This window comes from Myotis yumanensis, unplaced genomic scaffold (genome assembly GCF_028538775.1).
Source record: "Myotis yumanensis isolate MYYU_CA2020_CCGP unplaced genomic scaffold, mMyoYum1.0.hap1 SCAF_11, whole genome shotgun sequence".
Taxonomy (NCBI): domain Eukaryota; kingdom Metazoa; phylum Chordata; class Mammalia; order Chiroptera; family Vespertilionidae; genus Myotis; species Myotis yumanensis.
Genome location: NW_027223762.1, coordinates 58,640,576 through 58,666,331, shown reverse-complemented (window position 1 = coordinate 58,666,331; position 25,756 = coordinate 58,640,576). Strand labels below are relative to the sequence as shown.

Here is a 25,756-nt window from a genome sequence, read left to right as displayed (position 1 = left end):
ACCACCTACCAGTATACTCCTCAAACTATTTCAGAAAATCCAAGAGGAAGGAACACTTCCAAGCTCTTTTTATGAGGCCAGCATTATCTTAATTCCAAAACCAGATAAAGACACTACAAAGAAAGAGAATTACAGGCCAATATCCCTGATAAACGTAGATTCTAAAAATCCTCATCAAAATATTAGCAAATCGCATCCAGCAATATATTAAAAAGATCATACACCATGATCAAGTGGGATTTATTCCAGGGATGGAAGGCTGGTACAATATTCACAAATCAATAAATGTGATACATCACATAAACAAATTGAAAGACAAAAATCACATGATCATATCAACAGATGCAGAAAAAGCATTCAACCTGTAATATTATTATATTTAAAATCATTTTTCTTGAAATGTTAATGTTTATTGCATGCAAATGGCTAATTACTTTGTATTTACAATCTGGGAATAGATTTATTTTGTATATTGTATATTAAAAAAAGATCCTTCCAAGAGCTAGAAGTTTTCATAATTTCATCAAGCAGTTGTGAGAAGACATAATTCATTTTCCCTGAGCAAGCAGGGTCTGTGACTGATGCACACTGTACAGGTGAGCCAGGTAGTAGAGGTGAAATCACTTCAGCCACAAATACTCGCAGTGACATCAATTGGGTAGTAGGCCTGGGCAGGTTAGCATGTGCAATGCAGCTCCTTAAAGCCACACTTGTACCTAAAAATTATAAGGAACCTAGCAGAGGGTATTTTCCATTAAAAGGAGTTTATATTTTGGTAACTGGTATCCAAGAGTCTCTTTCAGCACTGCTATTCTAAGTGAGAATAATAAAACATTCCCTGCACATTTACGGCTTTTCTCCAGAGTGAACTCTCAGGTGTCTAACTCTGCTTGATTTGCAGTAAAAAGATTTCCCACATTCACTACACTCTTAAGTTTTTTCTTCACTATGAACTCTCTGATGTTCAAAGAGAGCAGTTTTCCCTGAATGATTTCTGGCAATCGCTGTATTCATGGGGCTTTTCTCCATTTTGAACTCTGCAGTGTATAATGAGGTGAGACTTTGATTGAAGGACTTCCCACAGTCACTACACTCATAGGGCTTGCCTCCAGTGTGAACTCTGAAGTGATTAATGAGGTGAGAACTTTGACGGAATGCCTTTCCACAGTAAGTACACTCAGAAGACTTTTTTTTTTTTCAGTGTGAACTCTTGGTGTTGACAGAGTGTAGACCTTTGGCTGAAGATCTTCCCACATTCACTACACTCATATGGCTTTTCTCCAGTCTGAACTCTTTGGTGTTGAATAAAGTTAGACTTATGTCTGAAGAACTTCCCCCTAATCACTACACTTATATGGCGTTTGTCCAGTGTGAACTCTCTCAAGATGAATTATGTTAAACATTTGTCTAAATCCTTGCCCACATTTTTTAAACTTATAATTCACTTCTCCAGAGCAGACATCCAGATGTTGAACAACTTTCTGATTGTGGCTGGCAGCTTTTCCACATTCAACATAGTGGTGATGATTTTTCCACTGAGAAATTCATTGGAAATCTCACTGCTACTATGTGGCTCCTAAAGTTAAGCATGGCCTGGTACTGGAGAATATCTGAGAGGGCTGGCAAGTCTTTGCCAGCCTCCCTACTGGTTGAAGGCACCTATGCTAAGGAGAAGCTGCATCTGGTCACAAATGAGGCCTGTCTCAGGAATTCATCTTTATAAACAAGGCATCAGCCTCCACGTGGTCTCCAGGGGCTTCCCTGCTTTAAGAAGCACTGCAAGTTGGCTGACTCGTGCTTCCTGTGTTACGGCAGTGCTTTTACACATTAGAAATCTGGGTGTCTCTTATTTTTCAAAAAAAAAATATTTTATTGATTTCAGAGAGGAAGGGAGAGGGAGAGAGAAATAGAGACATCAATGATGAGAGAGAATCATTGGTTGGCTGCCTCCTGCACACCCCCTACTGGGGATCAAGCCTGCAATCAGAGCATGTGCCTTTGACTGGAATCAAACCCAGGACCCTTCAGTTCACAGGTGGTCGCTCTATCCACTTAGCCAAACCAGCTAGGGCCTGGGTATCTCTTCTTAAAAACAGTTTTGAGTTCACTATGGACTCTAACACTCCAGTGTCTAAAGCTACATTGGATCCCTCAGAATGACCTTCTCCCATGGGTAAGTTCATTTTCAACACTCAAAGTCTAACCTAAATTTAAAAAATAAAGAGATGACTTTATTCAACAGTCATAGGAGTTAGTGCTTAAATAAAAGCAAGGTGGGGATCATGACAATGATACTAATAGTGTGGGATTTTTCTGAGATCCATGGTGTGGATTCTAGTAACCTCTTAGGTGAAAGGAGGCAGACATGCCCTGAGTTCAAATGATTCTGATAGCTGTTCTAGAGAGATAGTTTCAGATTTAATGGTTTGTTTTGAAAAGTCAACACTTTATTTTTTATCTTCAACTAAGGATATGTTTTTTTTTTTTTTTATTTTACAGAATAAGGAAGGGAGAGAGAGAGAGAAAAGGAAACAGTGTCATAGGAAATATCAATCAGTTGCTTCCTGGGCATGCCCCACCAAGGATCTAACCCCCTGGCCAGGGCAGCACTTAATTCTTAATGTTTCCTTCTAAACAGAGTATTAGTTTGACTTAGCCTTTGGGGGAGGGTCTGTCTGCATGTGTGGCTGTTGATTGTATGTGTGAATTCGCTGCCCCTTTGGGTGTTCCTGGTTGTATCTGTGTGGGTTTGTATTCTCTTGGTGTCAGTGTTCTATGTCTGTGTAGGTCTGTTCTGGTGTGTGCCTCTGTGTGTCTCTTGTGTGTGGGGTACGGCCCATACTGACTGGGCGGCCCAGGGTGTTTGTGTCTGTGTGTTTGTGTGTCTGTGTGTTCCCTTCAAGGTGCTGTACGTGTCTACAATGTTGGTCTCTGATCCTGGGCATAGGCCCTGCACCTGAGTGCCCAGCTGAGGCTGGGGGTGTTCTGTACCTGTGTGTTTCTGTGCCTGTTGTGTTTGTTGTTTCTCTGTGAGTTTGTGTGTCTATGCACCCCGGCAACAGGCAGCTGCATAGACAATCTCCTGAGGGATGAGGGAGAGGACAATATGTTCTTTTCCCCCACCCTCCAGGCTGAGCTCCTTCTACCCCTGCTCATCCAAACCGACGTTGTCCCCAAGGGGGACCCATCTCAGGCCCCAGCGATGGATGAAGAAAAGGGTCTTGCTGAGCAAAGGTGGGGAATTGTGGAAGACTCGGAGGGCAGAAAGGAGTTACAGAGTGTGGAGGTGTGTGTTTGGGGAGGACTCTAAACCTTCTGTGAGGAGCTGGAAGATCCATGATTCCTGGAAAGGAATAAGTGGAAGGGAACATATGGGAGAAAGCTGAAGGAGAAGAATCCTAGGCTCCAAATCCCCCCTACAACTGAGATACTGGATACCCCAAAAGAGGGCTGGGAGAGTCCTGTGGGAATCTCAGACCCTGGAGAGCAGGTAACACCATTGCCCATGAGAAAGCCAGGCTGACATCTAATAGAGGAAGGGGTGTGGGGCTGCTCAGAGCATCACTTTCTGACCTCTGTGATCTGGTCATCTACTGGGAGTGCATGGCCACAAGAAAATACTGTTGCCACGAGGGAGAATTAGGCGCAGTTCTCTCTGCAATGGAGAAGAGAAGACAGATGGAGGGACCACATTTAGCAGAGGTTCACACACAAAATGAATGGAAACCCAGGATCACCAGTGATACTAAAGTCAGCATTCTTACCATCAGCCCCACCTGATGGAGCACTCACCTGGTCAATGGAAAAAGTATAGAGACTTAGAGACAAGGTAGTGACCGAATGTTGATGTAAGAGAACATAGATGCCTAGTGCTTGCACTCCTGTACCCAATCAACACTCCTAACATGTGCATCTTCACCTCCAAATTGTGGGTGGACTGCAGCACTCGGGGATTTATTTACACAAGGCCACACTCAGAAGTGGGTTGAGTTTGCTGCCAATGACATCTGACCAAACTCTTCTCATTGAAGTTCACTCCTTTGAATCCTGCCAGTGAAGGCTTTGGGAAGCTCGGTGACAAAGACTATGAGGATGAAGAGAAAGAAAACCATCTTGACTGATTTCCACTGTCATTTCCTACCATTCCCCGCTCTTCCCCTTAACCCCTGCACAGCCCGAAAGAGGTTAGCACTGTGTGGTCGAGTTCATGGGGCCCACCGAATAGGCCAGGTTTTCCTTCTGACCCCCTGAAGCTGGCTGCAGCCCTGTTACGTGCTTTGACCAATGAAATGTGGTGCGAGGGAAGCCTGTCACCTGTAACAGAAAAGCCTGGAACCAGTGAGCATGGCCACCCTCTCTGCCCATCTCTGATAATACCTAGCAGGTACCTACATGGTGGGTTTTCCTTTAACTGCTCCAAGGAAAATGAGGGTGGGCACATGTTATGAACAAGAAAGAAACCTTCTACCATAAGCCACTAAAAGCTTTGGGACTGTTTGTTACTCACAATAACATCTATCCATCCTAATGGCTATGCATCTCCTATTCTAAGTTCTAGGAGGCAGCAGAGCTTCACATTAGAAGCCAGAACTCTGTTATTAGAGACACATGGATTTGACTCCCATCCCTGCTTTGTATTAACTTTACAATCAGGCAATTTACATTGAGTCTCGGAGCCTGGATTTCCTCTCTGTAAAACAGATGGTTAAATGACCTCAGGTGGCAGACAGGATTACATGAAATAATAATGCATGTAAAGCACTGAATCCAGAGCCTGGCACATGTTGTAAACATTCAGTAACTCTTAGCTCCATAGCTTCACAATGTGTACTGACTACAAACATTCTGATAATGCGCAACATGTGAACTTGGACTATGTATCTTTTCAAATTTGTTTTTATTAATAAGATGAGATTACATATATTTTGTCATAGCCTGCTTTTTCTCTTAATAATGTGATATATTTATGTTAAATATACAAAATCAGCCTGGTAGAGTGGCTGTTTGTTGAGCATCTTCCCATGCACACAAAGGTTGCCAGTTTGATTATTGGTGAGGGCACAGCCCAGATTTCCTGGCTGGATGCCCAGGGAGTGGGTGGAGGGTGTGCAGGAGGCAGCTGATCAATGTTTCTCTCTTTCCCTCTCATTTCTTCTCTCTAAAAGTCAATTTTTTAAAAAAAACTTAAAAATTATATATCCATTTAGATTTGCACTCTTCAGGAATAACTGAAATAACACTTTTGACCTCAGGGAGGATTCTGTTTCACAGACTCTGAAATAATATCTCAAAACAAGAGATCAGTTGCAGATAACACTTCCCAGAAACCTGTGTCCAGTCCTTGAAACCTAAAGTTGTTATTTCCCAACACAAATATTTGCAATGATCAGTGAGTGACTCAGATCCTAATGCCACCTGTGGGGCCTGGTTAAGTACAATACCCAAAGGGCAATGCACCTAATGATGGCTGGGTTTAGCCAATGAAAGCCCAGGACCAGCGCATTATTCTGGGGCTCATTGGTTTGGGCTTGACTTCCTTCGTCTTTCTCCTGGTGGTCATTGTCACCTCCTTGTTCTGTAATCATAGGCAGTAGCTTCAGTGCTCAGAGTCCTGACTAGGACTAGGCATCGGGTGCAGTGTCCCTGCTGTGCAGTGGTGTGTCTGAGGCTTCATAAGCTGCAACAGGCGGGACTAAGGCCTCCGTGTCTCCAAGGCTCCCTTCTTCCTACAGACTTCAACTAGGCCTCACCATTTATACTCCAGCCTCCGGTGTGGGCACCTGTATGGTCCTGCATTTCAGGTCAAATTGTCCAAAATAGTGAGTCGCTCATGGGTGGCACACGATGGGACATGGTGAAAGAGGGTGAGGGGCTGCAATGTATAAGGTGTTGGTTGGTGTGGCTGAGCTGGGAGGATTCCGGAATCCTGGGCCTGTGTTGTGCCTAAAGGCAGCATAGAAGATGAGGCAACATTTTGTGTGAGAAGTTTTCCTTTCATTCTCAAGGAAGCTGGGGCAGTCGATGGCTGTGAAAAAAGAGGGACATTGTCTGCTTCAGGGTTGTAAACTTTTCCCAAAACTGCTCAGAGGAAGAGCACACTAGAAGAGAGGAGATACCCACTGGGGACAGGAAAATGTAGTCCTTTGAAACATAATGAACTTGTCAAGAGTGTGCACTCAGGCTTGAGGCCTGAGGTAATGCAGTCATCTCTAGATCACCTGGCCCCAAGGCTGGGCAAGGGTAAGGAGCAGCCTGAGTCTATGGACCCAGGAGGTGGTTTCCAGGCTCTCAACAGCCCTTTCCCTTTCCACAGATTCCTGCAAATACACAATCACTTACACGTGGAGCTTATTTCACGGTCTCACACTCTAGTGACCTCTGAGATAGTGGTGTCCTGGTACTGTCCAACCACTCTTCCAGTCCTTGGATCTGGGGAAACTTGAAGAGACACCAAGCCCAGAATCCTAAGTCCAGGTTTAGGGTTACATTAGTGGTACCTGATTTTGGCAAGGAATTCAGTAGAATTGGATGTAATAGGTCCTTCCATGGCTGGGTTCCAGAATGTGCAAAGGCTTGAAGTGAAGGCTGAACTAATTCAGGGACATCAAGTGTCCATTTATTTTTTCTTACATAGGAACTGCTAAAAATGGGACAGGAGTCAGGTCTAGTTGAATGTTGTGACTACTTGGGTATCTGTGCTGCAGGTGTTGGGAGCAATGAGGGATATAGAGCAGTGGAGGCAGGTGACCTGATCCAGGTCTCATTAGACTTCCTGTGGCTGCAGCATGATGAATAATATGGGTGTGAGGGAGGCAGTAGGATGGCTAGGAAATAAGCTGTTGATACAGTCATGCTAGTTTGATGGTAACTGGCCCAGGAGGGTGGCTGTGGAGATGGAAGAAGCACTTAGATTCTGGATTAGTGTTTTAGGTGTGGCCACTCAGATTTCTAATTTTGAGGTCGCAAGAGAGGAATAAGAGTCAGGAATGATGGGATGTCATGGATTTATCAGCTGGAGGTATGGAAGCATCACCAACTGAGATGGGTAAATGTATAGGTAGAGTAATGTTCGTTGGGGATATAAAAACTTAATTAATTAATTAATTAATTTATTTATTTATTGATTGGCCTGTTAGGGTATATAACATAGTACTGAGGGTATTTCACCAGAGTCTGGAACTCTGAGGAGCAATTCAGGATGCAGATTTCTTAAAAAGGTAGTGGAGAGTGTATGGACCAGAGTGGAGGTATAGATCACCTTTTTCTAAAAAAAATATGTTGTTACTAAATTTAGAGATAGAGAGGAAGGCAGAGCAAAAGAGACAGAGAAATATTCATGAGCAGGATCCAAGGATCGGTTGCCTTCTGCACGCCCCCTACTGGAAATTGAGCAGGAAACCCAGGCAAGTGAACTGACCAGGGCTTATTCCAACCAGTGACCTCTCAGTGAATGGGTTGATGTTCAGCCAACTGAGCCACACCATCCTGGGCTGTAGATGGCTTTACAATTTGGAATCATTTCAGGATGATAATAGTAGCTTAGGAAAGAGAGTGTCACTCTGAGGACTGGGTTTCCTGCTTGGCTCCCAGTTTGTGGGAGTCAGGTGTCACAGCACATAATAGAGACGGAAGTGGTCAACTAGAGGGTGGGAGAGATATTATAATTTGGCAGTGGCCAAGGCTTCCAAAAGATGAGTGAACACAAGATGAATTGAAGGCCAAAGAGTAATTCACCGATGAGATGGGCTAATGGGTATTTATTCTCAACACACCCGCCAGGATTTTGCTGTGACCCTTGGTGTGTCTTGGAGTGTTGCTGTCAGTCTGATGGGTTAGCTTAGTGGTATGAGTGATCATCTGTGAGACCCACTTGGCATGGAGTAGAAGGCCATTCAGGCTGGGACAGGTATGACAGTTAAGTGGAGGGATAAATGCTGTCACTGGGAAGGGACATCAAATGCAGTACCAATGGAGGTGGCCTCTGGATATCTGAGATCTGATGTGATCCTCAATCTGTGAGTCTGAATGAAAAAACAATCAAGGAGGGAGGCCTTTTTAACAGTATTCAAGGGTGCTTCCATGAGTGTGGACTATCTGAATTGCGGTAGTACTTCATTTTTGGTAGAACATGCCAAGAACTCGCTGGACACACTTGCTGAGAAATGAGTAAGAGGCCAAGGAGATGACTATGGGGGCTGGGGCTGTGGGAGTGCATGTGTGAGAAAGGTGTGGTAGAAAGAGTGATGTGCATGTGCAGATGTAGTGTGAATTCATGGACATAGGGACCTGACATTGACATAAGAGTGAATGAAGGGTGAGTGCATTTCTGGTGATGTCTAGATGACATGATATGGGGTATTTTAGGGTAATAGCTGAAAAGAGGGGTATTGTTGTGCTAAATGCCAGGTCCAGAGCTTAGATGCCATACATATGCCTACATGCCATTTGATGTAGAGAGCTGACACAGTGATCAATAGGTATGGGACAGCATACATCAGTGTCACCTGGCTTGAAAATCTCCAGTGGCATGAGGAAGGGACAAGGGTAGGAGAGACATACATTACAGAGGTGGTGAGTTAGAGTTTTGGAAAATAAGCTGATTAGGAAACAACCTGTCCTTCTCATGACATATTGGCATTAACTTTGAAGTTGTGCATCTGAGAATGAAGATATAGGAGAGAAGTGTGGTTCAAAGAATTATGTGTGGCATGTAGTTCAAAGTGATGGCCTCAGCACCCTGGGATTAGGGTCGGAAGTGTGAAGTGTGATGCCATGTTCTTGGTATTTTGGGGGGGACTACAAAAGTATTGCCTGACAAGACTAGTTCAAATCACTCAACTCTGTTTGTGAACAACATTTCTACCTACACTCTGTTGGTAACATCCATTGTATTGACAAGAGGCAGGGTGGCCTACATGTGGGTTCCAGCACTCAGGTATAACCTATCTGCACAGCAGCCTTTGTTGGTATGGGAAGACACAATATTAGTAGGAATATAAGGAGAAAGTGATTTTGATGGGACCCAGGCCTGGTATATTCTCTGATGTGGGGAGTAGCGGGAGCAGATGGATGTCAAGGGTGGGCAGTATGACCAATGTAAAATCCTAGGAGAGAAGCTGACCATGGAATGAACTGTCCCTATTATGACAGGATATGGACTGTGAGGACGTGGCCTTTGTCTTCTCTCCAGAGGAGTGGGAGCTCCTTGATGAGGCTCAGAGACTTCTTTCCTGCGAAGTGATGCTGGAAGTTTTTGCACTTGTACCATCTGTAGGTAAGACCTTCACATGTCTCCTAGTGTCCTAAAGTGATGTCCTCTCTTTCTTTATTCTCCAGATGTAGCTTTCTCTCTCCCACAGCCACACCACGGGCTCTGCTAATTTCCCCCACTGTCTTGTCAAATGTGCTGTGGATACCAGTGCTTAGCTGTATGGGGAGTCCTGAGCAATGGACTCCACTACCATCCCTACCACCAATTGCCTCAAAATGTGCAGGCAGTGTCTTGGAGTCAAACAACTTAATGGTTCCCCCTCGCTCTTCTTCCCTGAGGGGGTGACTATGTCCAGATCCATGGCTTCCACTTTGACCTCCTTCCTCTAGCTAAAGTTTCTTTATGACTGTCTATGCCAGGTTATGTTCTTTACTTACAGGAACCATGGTCTTTTCCTGTAAGACCCTCCTTCAGTTGTTGTTTGTAATAGTCCCTTCCCTGAACACTACTGCAAGCCGAATCGCTCTGGGCCAGTGCTGGTTGCTCACCACTGATGTCTATCACTAATACCCAGAATATTTACCTTTTACGAACTTGTACAGTAGAAGGTACAGGGAGAACCCTGGTTTTTAAACAGGATGAACATGCAAAATGGTCTCAGAGGAGGCCTGGCCCTGTTGAGTGGCAGCTGGTAGGAGAGATGACATAAAGGCTGTGTACAGTGTTTAGGTGAAAGTGCAACTGTAACACCTCATTTCTACCTTTTCTTTCTCGTACTTGACACTTCGGTGACTTGTCATTTCATTTATGACTTCCTGGATTTGGCTAATTTCATCTTTGTCACCTCTGGCATCACCTGATCCTTTGCACTGCGCTCTCTGCAGTATTCTCAGATATTAACCTGCACTTGTGTTATGAGGTATGTATACATATTTAAGTGATCCTCAATCACCAGCTACAAGATTATTGAATTTTACTGGAATAAGACATAACCAACTTTCTGCACATCTTGCCAACGTCACCAGCAGACAAGCCATGCTGAACACTGTTAGCAGAAGAATGAGGTGGAGATCCTGCTTCTCTTCCATGAGTGCTTGCCATCTTTGTATCACATTTCTGGTGAGGGCTTCTCTGTTTTGTGATATTCAGTGGCCCAGAGCCTCATAGCAGCCTCTTATTAATCCTTCCATCACATCTTAATTTTCATACCATTGCATGGAACCAACGTATTATTTGTTACACACTTTTGCAATGGACCTTCCCCTGTCACCAAGGTCAACATTCAGTTCCTCACCATTTCTCTGTTTTCAGGTTGTTGGCACAAAATGGATGAGGAGGAGGTGCCTCCTGAGCAGAGTGTATCTGTAGGAGAGTCACAGGTCAGGGCTTCTAAGACAGCTCCAGCAACCCAGAAGACCTACCTGTGTAAGCGGTGCTTCTCAGTTTTAAAACATATTTTGCACCTGACTCTGAGCCACAAGCAGCATACTTTGAGCTGAAAGCCTTCTTCCTTGATGCATCTGTGAAAGACTCCTGTTTCAGTGCAAACTGTCACCAGCAGCCATGGGATGCCAGCAGAGAGAAGCCCTGGAAAGAAGATATGGACAGGGCCACGTTTGTGACCTGGTGCAGCTGCTACTTACCATGGGTGCCTTCAACCATTCAGAATGTTGGCAAAGACAAGCCAGCCATCTCAGATATTATCCAGCACTGAGGAGCCACATAGTGCCAGTGAGGTATCTCATGAATATCTTGATGGGAAAAGTCATCATCAGTGTGTTGCATGTGAAAAAATTGCCAGTCACGATCAGAAAGTTGTTCAACATCTGGGTGTCGGCTCTGGAGAAGTGAATTATGAGTGTCACAAATGTGGGAAATGTTCGAGACAAAAGTTTAACCTCATTCGACATAAGAGAGTTCACACTGGAGGAAAGCCTTGTGAGTGTAGTGACTGTGGAAAGACCTTCCGTCAGAGGTCTCACCTCATTAACCACCACAGAGTTCACACTGGAGGAAAGCCTTATGAGTGTAGTGAATGTGGGAAATCTTTTACATGCAAACCTAGCATAGTTAGACACCTAAGAGTCCACTCTGGAGAAAAGACTTAAATGTGCAGGTTTGTTTTTTTTTTCTAATTCAGAATAACAGTGATGAAAGAGACTTTGACACCCATTTCCCAACATACAAAGCCCTTTTAAGGGAACATACACTCTGTTATATTCTTAAGTTTCAGGTAAAAGGAAGGCTTTTAGGAGCTGCATTGCACTTGCTAACCTGCCCAGGCCTACTTCACGATTGATGCCACTGCCAGTATTTGTGACTGAAGTGATTCACATCTTCCACTTGGCTCACCTGAACAGTGTGCATCAGTGAAGACCCCGGCGTGCTCAGGGAAAATGAATGATGTCTTTTCACTTCTACTTGATGTAATTATGACTACACAGAGGTCTTGGCAGGATCTGCACTCCTTTTCCCCTGACTAGGGAATGGACCTGACCCAGGGTTCGTCCAGAGCACCCATCCTCAGCTAAGAAGCGCTACCTCCTTCAGGGACATTGTGCTTCTCTAGACATGCTGTGGTGAATAGGTTCAGGTTCTGATTCAACAACCTGTAAACCGCTGGCTGTATCCTGCTCTGGTTTATGGTCTTTTAGTAAAGGTGTTTTTTCTTTTGTACCTTCAATTCTGTTAGTTCTATTCACTGTGTGGGATGATTTGAAAGCACAGTTGTGATTTGTCTGCATGTAGAAGTGAAGAGATATTGTGGGAATAACATACTTTCTGTGCTTTGTGAGGGCAGCATGATGGCAGAAAATCTCTCTTGGTCCAATATTGGCTTATTCTGCATTGCTGCCCAAGGCCTTGAAAGAAAGAATGCAGGACATTGGTGGTTCTAATTTGCAGCCTGGTGCCTCTATTTTGGTGAGGTCGAAGGTCACCCTGAAGAGGAGGCCTTTGCTGTGCTTCTGTGAACAATATGAATTATATTCTCTGTTCGCAGTAGGTATTACATAAGACTCAGCAATGTTTAGGGTAACTCTTCTGCAGGTTCTGCAAAGGAGCCATGTGCTATGATGTAGGAAATTTCATGCACTGGTGTCATTTGTTGTAAGATTCTGAGGTGGAGCCACTATTAGGACAGAAACACTGTTTCAATAGGGACGTGAAGAGATTTCAGTAAATTAGATGAAAAGGGCCTCTTCTGAAAGTAAATCCACAAGTGGTTCCAGGGTCTGTGGCTTATGGGATCTGTGTACAGGCTTTCTCACAACTTTCAGAACTGTTTCCTGTAGCTGAAGTCATTGGCAGAAAACAATTACCTAATGGTGTTGTGGGATTTTCTAACCTCTATAAGGGTGTTCACCTCAGGGTAGCTGCTCAACAGGCAAGGACTGGAAGCTAGAGGAAGGTAATGCCCTAATTCATCCCAGGTTGTGTCTTAGTGACCAGTCAGCATTCCTGTTGGTTCTGAGGGCAATAGTCTTCGCTGCTGCCAATATTTGCTGCCACTGAGGCAAGGCTGTTCCTCCCAGGAAATGAGAACTGACATGCAAAAAAGCACACTTTTCTGATGTATACTATTTGGTGACCTTTGACACAGATATAAAGCTGTGAAACTGTCACATGTGAAATAAACTTATCTGTCACTCATACAGATGCTAGTGCAGAAGTAGTCTTATGGTTGTGAGTATGCAAAACATGGAGTTGATTCTTTTAAAAATATTTTAAAAGATACTTTTATTCAGTTTTCTTTATGAAAGTGTAGGGGGTGGGGAGGCAGAGAGAAACACGATATGAGAGAGAGATGTAGATCTTTTGCCTCCTGCACGCCCCCTACCGGGCATTGAGGTGGGGCCTGGACCCTGACCTGGAATGGTATCAGTGACCTTTCACTGGACAAGATGATGCCCAACCAACTGAGCCTTACTGGCCAGGGCAGAGTATATTTTTGTTTTATTATTTATTTTATTTCATAACAAGGACTCTGAACCTACTTTTGGCACACCCCACATTTACCTCCTACCCTTTTATAATGTCTCTTTCTGCCTTCCTTAGCCCTCAATGCAGTCATTAATTTTCCTTCCCTTACAATAAATTAGTTCATATTTTTTATAATTTTATAGGCACTACCAGGTGTATACTCTTTCATAAATACTGTTTTTCTTCATGCTACACGGTTATTTTAAGATTCAAAACTAATGCTTATGTAAATACGTAATTTTTATTGCTGAGTAGTACTGTGTTTGTTCTATGGATAACCACTTTATCTATTGACCTCTCTATGATTTAATTATTTCCAGGTTTGTGGTATTATAAATAAATCTGCTGGGAATATTTGTGTTTAGTTCTTTATATAGTTATATGTTTTATTTATCAAAATGTTGTAATATAGGGGAATGTTTTACATTTTAAGATATGCAGAAATGTGATCTAAAGTCAAGGGTTGTTTGTTGTGGTTTTTTTTTTTGCCTTCCCACCCACCCACATTAATAAATATTCCAGTTTTTCTACAAATCTGCCAGCCCATGCAATGGTTAACCTTTGTAAATACTAGCCCCTGAAATGAGTCTAGTGTTACCTGGCTTTCATTTAATTCCATTTCCTAAGAATTTTTTATGGTGATCTTATTTCATTGCATTTATTACGATGTCTTAATCTCTTTCATTGTCTCTCCAGAATCTTTTACTATTTTTAAATGAATTTATTATTTTAACCAAGAGGAGGACAGTGCAGCATCTAACACATATGTTTGAATTTCACTCATTCCTCAATGATTTGAGTGACTTCTCTGCCATAAGAACTATTGGTTTTGAATACTAGAAGAAAATTTACTTTTCTCAATTTCTATCCTATGTAGAATTAGAGGCCCACTTACTAGTATACGATATACTTATAAGTTCAGTCTGCATTGTTAACATTACCCATACTCTTTAAGTCTAAGCATTCAATAATACATTAAGCGAAGTCTAGATTGGTAGTATTTGTCATTTTCCCTCATATAAATATTCTCATCATTGTCAGTGATAAACTGCTAAAATGATGGTATCGAACATGGATATGATAAGATTTTAGTAGCACATCATTATACCTCTTTCCAATGTACTGATACAGTAGCAACAAATATGCTCAAGAAATTTTATAAACAATAAAATAATTGGGAAGTGGCAAGTTTTATACATTTTTAAAAGTTTTATTAAAGTACAATCATTTTAAATGTACATTTTTTCAAACATATGCTTTTGATGGTTCCATAGATGCATGCATTCCTGAAACCAAATTCATCTGACCCTTCTCAGTCTTTCTTTCTCTGAATACAGAATAACTGATGCAATGAAATATTTTGCCTTTGTAATAGCATATTTGAAATATTTCCATGTAAAGAAAACACTGATGAAAACCCATGAATCATATTATAGACTTTCCTCATTATATGTCATCAAGGTGGTTCTCCTGTCTATCTAATCTCAGGTACCTTAGTGGGTTATTTTGCTTAAAATCCCATGTATGTCTGGCCATGTGTGGATTGTGCAGTGAGTCACAGTCTCATATGGATAACCCCAAGGGTGCAGATTGCATCCCAGGTGAGGGCAATTAGGAGAATCAACCAAGGAATGTTTAAAATCAGTGGAAGAACAAATAAATGTTTCTCTCTCTCTCCCCATTTTCTCACTCTCTAAAATCAATATATTTGTTTCATTCACCCTGTCAATCCATGCACATTAGAACACCTGCACAGCCCAGGGACCCCATGGTGACCAGAAGCCAGGGTTTCATGAGGGCAGAGCATGAGCAGGAAATGACTGAGGGAACATGAGGGAGGTGCCTCTGCTTTCAGTGTAGCAGATAGGGAACCAGGGTGAGCTACAGAGTTACCCACAAGAAATGATGACGTCAGTGTGTTCCCTGGAACTAAAATCAAAGCAGCCAGAAGAAGCTCTGGGCCTGGACAAGCCCCTGTGGTCTCTGCACCCTCCAGCCAGGTGTTGGGGTGGGGCTATTTCAGATTCAGGTGGTTGAGGAGCCCAGATTGCTCTCAGGTGTGAAGGCTGGGAGCCACAGTGGCAGCTGGCCAGATGGGTGTGGGCAGCCAAAGCAGTGAGCAGTTGTCTGGGAGAGTTGGTGCTGGGTCCTTATATGTGGCTCTGAGGCCCTCTCTAGTCCAAATCCAGGCTGGTGGCCACTCTATCCCATGGTTAGTAGGAAATGGACTAAGCTCTGCTGCATGAGTTACTAATGGACCTGACCTAGGAGTCGGCTTGAGCTCCAAGAAAATTTGTGATCCAGGAAGGCCCCACCCATTCCACTGTAATAAATCGCTTCCAACATTGACCTGCACAGGCTGATCGTCTGCCCAGCAGGAGGGTTGCTGGCTGCTGAGCCAAGGGAGCTTCTGGTGTGATGGAAGTGTGTTGAAGTTTAGCAACTAAAAGAGGTGATCGATCTTCATCAAACTACTAAGAGAAAATGGCCCTGATCTTTCCTTATGGGGTAAACATCCACCCCAACTCGGCCATTGTGGTTCAATCGTAAGAGGGTCATCCCGCACACATGAAGGGTGGGCAATTAGATTCCCAATCAAGGGCATGTTCCTGGGCTGCAGGTTGGATCCCCAGCCCCACTTGGGGTGCGTGGGCAAGGCATCCAGCCAATGAGTCTCACATCAATGTTTCTCTCTCTCTCTTTCCCTAACCCCTACTTTCCACTCTCTGTAGAAGTCATGAAAAAACATCCTAAGTTGAGGATTAACAGAGAGAGAGAGAGAGAGAGAGAGAGAGAGAGAGAGAGAACCATTCGCCCACTGCCCTGAGATGAGTCATCTGCCTGCACAGCGCCCCCCTCCTCACTCCATCCTGCCTTTGCTGGGGATGTTCCTACTGCAGTTGGGATATTGTCTGTCCATCCCAGGGGTTGGCAGAATGAAGCCCAACAGGTGGCCTGGTAGGAATTTGGGTTCTGTGTCTGCCTGAGAGGAGCTGGCCAGGCACCGTCTGTCTCCACTCGGTGCTCTCTCCAGCCTGCTCTTCCCCATCTCCAAGTCACCTGACCCACTGCGGCTGCACCTCCTTCTGTATGGGGGGCACCTCCTGATTCTTTGGTCTCCTGATGGGTTCATCTTTGGAAAGTCCTGCCTACAACCATCCCACACACACAGCCCTGAGCACCACTGGAGTCATTTGAGTCTCTGTTTTTGCATTTTTGGGGTCATTTCCCACTTTGATTTAATTAAAAATAAAGCCCTGTCCTTAAAGGGTCCTGGAGGTACCATGGATTTTCCAGGAAATGGTGCTGTGTTTTTTAATGGCGGGAACATTCTGCAATACAAGGGTTTCTAGAAGGAGGGGCTTGGCCTTTACATCATAGCACATTGTAGGGATGTGCTGTGGCTAGTGTCCCCCCTCCCTAGGTTGGCCTGTGCAGAGCACACCCCTGATGCTGTGTTGAGGTGATGAGCCCTGAGCTCTAGGGGACAGTGCGCTGCTGGGCTGTGGGTTGAATATGGTTGGTGAGGGCATTTACTGCCAGTCCATGGGCCTGGGTTCTTAAGTGGGTGGGTGAAAGGAAGGCTCTAGAGACCAGAACTTGAATCAGGCTGGATGGAGGGACACCAGCCAAGGGCAGGCACACATGAGATCTGTAGCGTCTGAGGCCATGGCATTGTTGAGCCTCCCTCTTCCAGACTCTGGACGTACAGAGTCTCCTTCCTTTGGGAACTGGGGTTCTAGTGGGGGACAGCCCACAAACCATGGGCAGGAGAGCTGGGACAGATGGTGGGAGCTCGGGGGAAGGTGGAGCCAGGGTAGTCGGTGGGTTCTTCCGAAGCAAGTCTGGGAAGGGGTGGCAGAGTCCAGGTGGAGGGGCTTCCGGGAGCAGCCAGGCCTGTTTGGGAGCTGAAGGGCGGCCCTGTGGCTGGTTTGAACAACCAGGATCAGAAGGTGGGGTCCTGGCTGGGCTGTGGGAGCTGGGTGAGGACTTCACTTTTCCCTCGGGAAGACTCACAGTTTATCTCAGCCCCGGGCTGCCTTCGGAAGGGCTGCTGTGGGCACCTCCAGCAAACTCTGTGTCCAGAGGAAACCTTTCAGGACTGAGTGCAAAGGGAAGGTCCTGGGGCTTAAACAACTTGCTTTTTTATTATTAAAGTGTGTCTGTAAGGTACTTCGTATACTCACCGCAAGCACAGTGCTCCAGAGGAAAATGACCACTACAGAACTTTCCAAGGAGGCAGCAATGATGGTAACTTCCCACAGAATTTCAGAAGGTCAGGCCACAGGTCACAAAAATAGGGCAGGATGTGCAATCAATGAAACCATATCTGAGATAATGCGGAGCCTTAGACATTTCAATATGTCTTTCTCAAGAAACCATCTTTAGAAACCCGCCATCAGCCTCCAAGTGGTCTCCAGGGGCCGCTCTGCTTTATGAAAGGCTGCAAGCTGGCTGGCTCCTGCTTCCTGTGCTGCTGGCAGTGTTTTTATAGGTTAGAAACCTGGTTTCTCTATGTAACGCACACTTTCTAGCTCACCATGGGATCGATCCACCCCACTATCTCCCTAAAGCCATGTTGGAATCTTTCAGAACTGCCTTTTCCCAGGGGTAAGTTCATTTTTATCTCTCAAAGATTAACTTACGTTAAAAAAATTAAGTGATGACTTTATTCAGAAATCATGAGAATTTAATGCTTAAATATAAGCAAGAAGAAGATTATGACAATGAAACTAATAGTGTGGGATCTTCCTGAGATCCATGATATCGATGTTCTCAGCCTCTTAGGTAAAAGGAGACAGTCTTCCACTGGGTTTAGATGATTCTGATGACTGTTCTAGAGAGATTGCTCTGGATTTAATGGGATGTTCTTGAAATCTCAACTCCTTAATACATTTTGAGTCTACATCCGAGGATATGGTCATTGATTTTAGAGACAGAGGAAGGGAGACAGAGAAAAAAAATTGAAATGAGGAAATATTGATCAGTTGCCTCCATTATGCACCCTGAGCAGGTATGGATTCCTCAACTGAGCTATATCCCCTTACCAAGAACTGAACCCTCAATCTTTTCTGAGGGTCTGGGGAATAAATTAAATGATGCTCCAACCAACTGAGCCATCTGGCCAGGGCAGCACCTTAATTCTCAATGTTTCCTTCAAGATACATTGACTCAGCATTTGAGGAGTGTTTGACTCATCATTTGAGGAGTGTTTATTTGCATGTGGGCGTGTTGGTTGTATGTGTGAATTTGCTGCCCCTTTGGGTGTTCCTGATTGTGTGTGTGTTTATGTGTGTGTGTGTTCCCCTCAAGTTGTTGCCTGTGTCTACAGTGTTGGTCTCGGTGAACCTGGACATAAGCCCTGCACCTGAGTGACCATCTTAGATGGGGGTGTTCTGTACCTGTGTATTTCTGTGCCTGAGGTGTCTGTATGTTTCCCTGTGAGTCTGTGCACCCTGGCCAGAGGCAGCTGCATAGGCAATCTCCCAAGGGGTGATGGAGAAGACAATGTGTTCTTCCCTGCCCCTGCCCACCCCAGGCTGAGCCACACCTGCCCCTGCCCTTCCAACCCTCTGGTGTCCCCTTGGGGGTCCCATCTCTCACCCCAGGAATTGGTGTGGGTGCCCAGAAGCCTGCCCTCTAGTAAGATACAGTCGCTGGACACCTGGGAGGCTGCACAGAGTGACCTTGGCAGAAGGGGCTCTTGGAACATCTGCATAAGGCGGTGTCCAGAAGAGGGGCCCTGCCAGCCCACTTGGAGGTGAAACAATTTGATAGTCACCAGCAGGTTGGTGTGCCTTAGTCCCTCCCAAATGAATCCTTGTCGGAGGAGCCATGCCTGGCCCCTGAGATGGTTCTAGACAAACTTGGGGGCTGGGACTTTAAAAACAAGCGAGTTTTAACAGGACACCTCAGGAATCATTATATCTTTTTCTGTCTCCCTCTTTTTTTTCAAGTTGAATTAATTGAGGAGACGTCAATAAAACCATACAGGTTTTTAAATAAAATAGATAAATAAGTAAATAAGAATCATTGCATGGAACTCCATTCACACACACACTAAAGCTACAGGTTTGGCAAGTGTACACATCAGTGGCAGAAATAGAATATTTGGGACTACTTATTATGTATAAGAAATAATTATAAGAAACATTACTCATGCTCTGTTACCCATAATTGTTTGTTCTGATTTAAGAAAGCACATTCTAACCTGGCTGGGAGTTATATGCAGGACCTGGGAGCTCACCGGAAATGCTGCCATCCTCCCCATGTGGGAGCTGCCACTATCATGGAAAGATTAACAACCTTGTTGAGGAAAGGAAACAATGGAGTCCTGGATGCCCCCTGCCCTTTGCAACCCCCAGCCCACACTGCCCACATTGCCTGTAATCTGTGACCATTATACCCATCCTTACTCCTTTTGCCCACTTCCCCATGGAAACTTTGTCCTTGTTCCCCGTACAGCCCGCTCGCTGGCTTATGGGAGAGTGGGGTACAGAGCAGATCTTCCTGCGTGACCTGCTGCTCTCCCATACCACCGGCATTATTGGAATCAACGCTCATATACAATTCCACCCTGTCTGTGCTTTATTGGCTCAAGTAGGACAGGCAACCTGGAACCCTTGGTTGTCTGGCTTCATATGTACATCTCAAGGAAACATCATGAACACGCAGTGTACCATCATCTCAATACATACTGCACACACCAAAGGGTTGCAGGTTCTAGTCCCCTTGTGTGGGAGGCAACCAATTGATGTCTCTCACTCTCTCTCTTTCTTCCCTCTCTGTCCTCTCCCCTCACCACTCTTTCTCCCACTCTCTCTAAAAATCAATGGAAAGTCCTCAGGTGAGGAGTGATAAAAATAAAAGCAGGAGGCATCTGTCTGAGGATGAGGGTAAGCAAAATGAAAAAAAGGATGAAGCTAGGAACACCCAACACTTTTAGGGGAAATTGTCACTTCAAGAGGCTGAGGGACCTACGGCAGGATCTGTGGTTGAAGGATGGTTGAAAGTGGAGGTATGGTGCCACACATGGCTTAGAGTTCCTAATAACAAGGGTAATCCAGGAACAGGAAGTGATAATTTGGGGGGCAAGGAAAGAGCAATATGAAAAAATACACACTTGGAATTTTTACTTTTTTTGCCTCTCTATAGTGTCACTAATTATATCTCTGCATGTTCACACATATTCTCATTCAGTAAAGCTTCAGGCAACCAGAATACACATTTTTCCTCACAACCCCTCACATAAGCATTGCTGCACTAGACTGTAAACATTTTTCACTCACATTTTTTGTTTTTACATATTTTGAAAGTATATTTTTATTAAATTTATTGGTGTGACACTGAAAAAAAAAGAGTGATTTTAGGCCATCATGTGGTCCCTTTTAAATCACAGAAAGTTTGGGATCCCCACAATATCTGTTCACTTCTACATGCAGTCAGGTTACAACTCTGCATTCAAATCATCCAGGCAGTGGATAGAACTAACAGAATTAAAAGTACAAAGGCAAAAACACTTTTACTAAATGATCATAAATCAGAGCAGTATACAGCAAGTTGCTAGCAGGTTGGTGAATTAGAACCTGAACCCATTCATCACAGCATATTGTGAGAACCACATGTCCCTGAAACAGCTGGCATTGGCTAGCTGAGCATGGGTGCTCTGGACAAACCCTGGCTCAGTCCATTCCCTAGTCAGAAAGAAAGGAGTGCAGATCCTGCCAAAACTTCAGTATTCATTATTCATGAGGCAGAAGTGATAACACATAATTCATTTTCCCTGAGCTTGCAGGGGTTGTGACTGATGCACACTGTTCAGGTGAGCCAGGTGGTAGAGGTGAAATTACTCCAGCCACAAGTACTCACAGTGACATCAATCGGGTAGTAGGCTCAAGCAGGTTAGCAAGTGCATGCAGCTCCTTAAAGCCTCACTTGATTCTGAAACCTATGAGGAGTGTAGCAGAGTGTGTGTTCCATTAAAAGGAGTTTACATTTTGGTAAATAGGTGTCAAAGAGTCTCCTTCACTACTGTTATTCTGATTGAGTAAAATAAAATATTCTGTACACATTGAAGGCTTTTCTCCAGAGTGAAGTCTCAGGTGCCTGGCTAAAAGATTTCCCAATTTCACGCCACTGGTAAGGTTTTTCTCCAGTGTGAACTCTCTGAAGTTCAACGAGAGTATAGTTTTCACTGAATAGTATAGTTTTCTGGCAATCACCACTCTCCTAGGGATTTTCTCCAGTGTGAATTCTGCGGTGTGTAGTGAGGGTAGATCTATGACGGAATAACTTCCCACAGTTACTACAGTCATAGGGTTTGTCTCCAGTGTGAACCCTGTGGTGTTTAATGAGGGTAGATCTATGACTGAAGGACTTCCCACAATTACTACACTCATAGGGCTTTTCACCTGTGTGAACTCGCTGGTGTTGACTGAGTGTAGGAATTTGACTAAAGGACTTCCCACAATCACTACACTCATAGGGCTTTTCTCCAGTGTGAACTCGCTGGTGTTGATTGAGTGTAAACCTCCGACTGAAGGACCTCCCACAATCACTATACTCATAAGGCTTTTCTCCAGTGTGAACTCTCTGGTGTTGATTGAGTTTAGACCTCCAACTGAAGGATTTCCCACAATCACTGCACTCATAGGGCTTTTCTCCAGTGTGCACTCTCTGGTGCTCAATGAGGTTAAACTTTCGTGTGAAACATTTCCCACATTTGTTACACTCATTATTTACTTCTCCAGAGGAGACATCCAGATTTTGAACAACTTTCTGGTTGCTGTTGGCAGCTTTTTCACATTCAACATATTGGTGATGACTTTTTGCACTGGGATGTTCCTGGAAAATGTCATTGCTACTGTGTGGCTCCTCAGTGCTAACTGTGGCCTGGTGTTGGAGAATATCTGAGATGGCTGGCAAGTCTTTGCCAACCTCCCTACTGGTTGAAAGCACCCATGTTAAATAGAAGCTGCACCTGGTCACAAACGAGACCCTGTCCATATCTTCTTTCCAGGGCTTCTCTCCACTGGAATCTCTTTGCTTCTGGTGACATTTTGCACTTAAAAAGAAGTCTTTCACAGATGTGTCACTGAAGAAGGCTTTCTGCTCAGAGTATGCTGCTTGTGACTCAGTCAGGTGCAAAATATGTTTTAAAACTGAGAAGCACCACTTACACAGGTAGGTCTTCTGGGTTGCTGGAGCCATTTTAGAAGCCCTGTCCTGTGACTCTCCTTTAAATACACTCTGCCTAGTAGGCTCCTTCTTCTCATCCATTTTATGCCAACAACCTGAAAACAGAGAAATGGTGAGGAACCGCATGTTTACTGTGGTGACAGGGGAAGGCCCATTGCAAAAGTGTGTTACACATAATACATTCATTCCATTCAATTGTCTAAGAATAAGAGATGTGCTGGAAAGATTAAGAAGAGGCTGCTGAAGCTCTGGGCCTCTGAATATCATGAAGCAGGGAAGATCTCACCAGAAATAAGACACAAACATGGCAAGCACCACATGGAAGAGAAGCCAGATCTCCAGCTCATTCTTCATCTAACAGTGTTCAGCATGGCTTGTCTGCTGGTGACATTGGCAAACTATGCAGGAGGTAGGTTATATCTCATTCACAGTAAAATTCAGTAATTTTGTAGCTATATTGAAGAATCATTTAAGCATGTTTGTGCACCTCATGACACATTGGCAGGTCAATGTCTGAGAATACTGCAGGGAGAGCAATGCAAAAAATCAGGTGATGCAAAAAGACCAGGAAGATGAAGGCAGCAGTAAATCCAGGAAGTCATAGTTGAAAAGATAAGTTAGCAAAGTGTCAAGTACGAGAAAGATGAGGTAGAAATGAGGTGTTGCCAGTGTCATTTTCATGTCAAAACTGTTGGAAATGAGCAAGTTCCTTGTATGATCTGTACACCTCCCTTATGTCATACTTTTCCCCAGCTACCACTCAACAGGGCCAAGCCTCCTCTGAGAATACCTTGCATGTTCATCCTGTGTAAAAAAAAACAGGGTTCTCCCTGCACACATACATAAAATAGAAATATTCTGAGTATTAATGAAATGCAACAGAGCAGAGGTGAGCAGCCTGTACTGGCCCAGAGTAATTCAGCTTGCAATAGTATTCAGGGAAGTGAAGATTACAAACAACAATTAAAGGAGGGTCTTACAAGAACAGCCATGGTTCATGTAAGTGAAGAACATAACCTGGCACAGTCACAAAGAAACTTTAGCTAGAGGAAGGGGTAGAAATGGAAGCCATGGATCTGGATATAGTCACCTCCTCAGGGAGAAGAAGAGCAGGTGGAAACCATGAGGCTCCCTCTAAGCCTCCTGACTCCCAGATATTCCTGCACATTTTGAGGCAATTGGTGTTAGGGATGTTCGTGGAGTCCATTGCTCAGGGCTCTCCACACAGCTTAGGATTGGCAGCCACAGGGCATTTGACAAGATAATGGGGAAAATTGGCAGAGCCCATGGTCTGGCTGTGGGAGAGAGAAAGCTACACCTGCAGAATAAAGGAACAGAGGCCATCATTTCAGGACAATAGGAGAGATGTAAAGGTCTTACCTACAGATGACAGAAGTGTAAAAACTTCCAGCACCACATCGCAGTACAGAAGTTTCTGATCCTCATCAAGGAGCCCCCACTCCTCTTGAGAGAAGGTAATGGCCAAGTCATCAAAGATCATATCCTGTTAATGGGGACAGTTCAGCTTCTCTCCTATGATTTTACATTCATCATACTCCCCATCCATCTGCTCCCTCTACTACTCCATCTGAGAAGATATTAGGCCTAGGTCCCATCAAAATCACTCTCTCCTTGTATCCATACTGATACTGTGCCTTCCACCAACAATAAGGGCAGATAAAAACATTTTGATACCTGAGCTCTAAGCCAGACACGTAGGCCCCACTGCCTCTACTCAACACATTGGGTGTCATGAACATAGGTTGGAAGACACGTTGGCCCAAAAGGGAGTGTGAGTGTTTTGACGCTGATCCTGTCAAGCAATATTTTTGTAGTCCCCTAGATTGTCTCTACAAGGCACCAAAAGCATGGAATCACACTTCACCCTTCCCACCCTAATCCCAAAGTGCTGAGGCCTTCACATTGTAGTACCTGCTGCACATCATTCTTTCCACTACATTTCTCTCACACCACTTCTTTCGAGAGGCTCAAATCCAAAGTTAACAGAAAATATGCCTTGGGAAGGATGTGTTGTTTCCTAATCAGCTTCTTTCCAAAATTCAAATCACCGCCTTTATAATGTATTTCTCTCTTACCCTCTCCCTTCCTCATGACATTGGGTCAGTTACCATCACACTCACTATGACTAGTCTTTCTACCACCTCCCTCACATCCACATTGTTCAACATGATGCACCCACAGGGAATCTAATGGCCTGGTTCCTATCACCTGCCTCCACTGCTCTATATCTCGCACTGCTCTCATCACCTGCAGAACAGTCAGCACAACATCCCTCTAGACCTGAATCCTGTCCCATCATTAGCAGTTCCTAGGTAAGAAAAAAAAAGGACACTCGCTGGTCCCTGAGTCAGCTCAGTCTTCACTCCAATTGGCTCATTCTGGAAACTATGCTTGGAAGGACCTATCACATCCACTTCCTGGCAGCCGAAAGGAGGGACCACTCACATGACCATAAACCTGGACTTAGGGTTCTGGGCTTGGTGTCTCTTCAAGTTCCCCAGGTGCAAGGACTGGAAGGGCGGCTGGACAGTCCCAGGACACCTCTATCTCAGAGACCATAGGAGTGTCAGGCCCTGGAATAAGCCCCACAAACCAATTCCTTCTAAGCCAGTTGTTCTCAACCTGGACTGCACATTAGAATCACCTGGGAATCTTTTTAAAATCCTGATTTCTGGGGCTCATCCTCCAGAAATTCTGTTTCTTTGTGGCCCCACCCCATAACAAAGAAACAATTTCTGGAGGATGAGGCCCAGAAATCAGGATTTTAAAAAGATTCCCAGGTGATTCTAATGTGCAGCAAAGGTTGACAACCACTGCTGTAAGCGATTCTGAATTTGCAGAAATCTGTGAAAGAAAAAGTTCTGTTGAGAGCCTGGAAATTGCTAGGAACCATGGGCTCAGTGGCTCAGTACCTTTGCCCACCCCCGAGGTAAAGTGATCTAGAGATGACTGCAATACCTCTAGCTTTAGACCTCAGTGCACACTCTTCCCAAGTTCATTATCTTTCAAAGGACTTCCATTTCCTGTACCTGTTGGATATCTTCTCTCTTCCATTGTGCTCTTCTGAGCATTTGGGGGAAGAGTTTAGAACCCTACCTCAATGTCCCTTTTTTGTTCACAGCCATTGATGGCCCCAATTTCCTGAGAATGAAACTAAAACTTCTCTCACAAAACTTCACCTCATCTTCTCTGTTGCCTTTATGCAGAAAACAGGCCCAGGATTCCTGAATCCCCCCAACCTATCCAAAACAACCAAAAGCCTACACGTTGGCATTGCAGCCTGTCAGCCTCTTTCACCCCATCACAACATGTGATACCCATGAGCGACTCACTGTTCTGGATGCA

At 44.4% G+C, this 25,756-nt stretch overlaps 1 pseudogene; it reads right to left on the bottom strand.

Moving 5' to 3' along the window:
- Window positions 1–930: 930 nt before the first annotated feature.
- On the bottom strand, window positions 931–23,891 carry LOC139019278 (zinc finger protein 211-like; annotated as a pseudogene).
- Window positions 23,892–25,756: the final 1,865 nt, after the last annotated feature.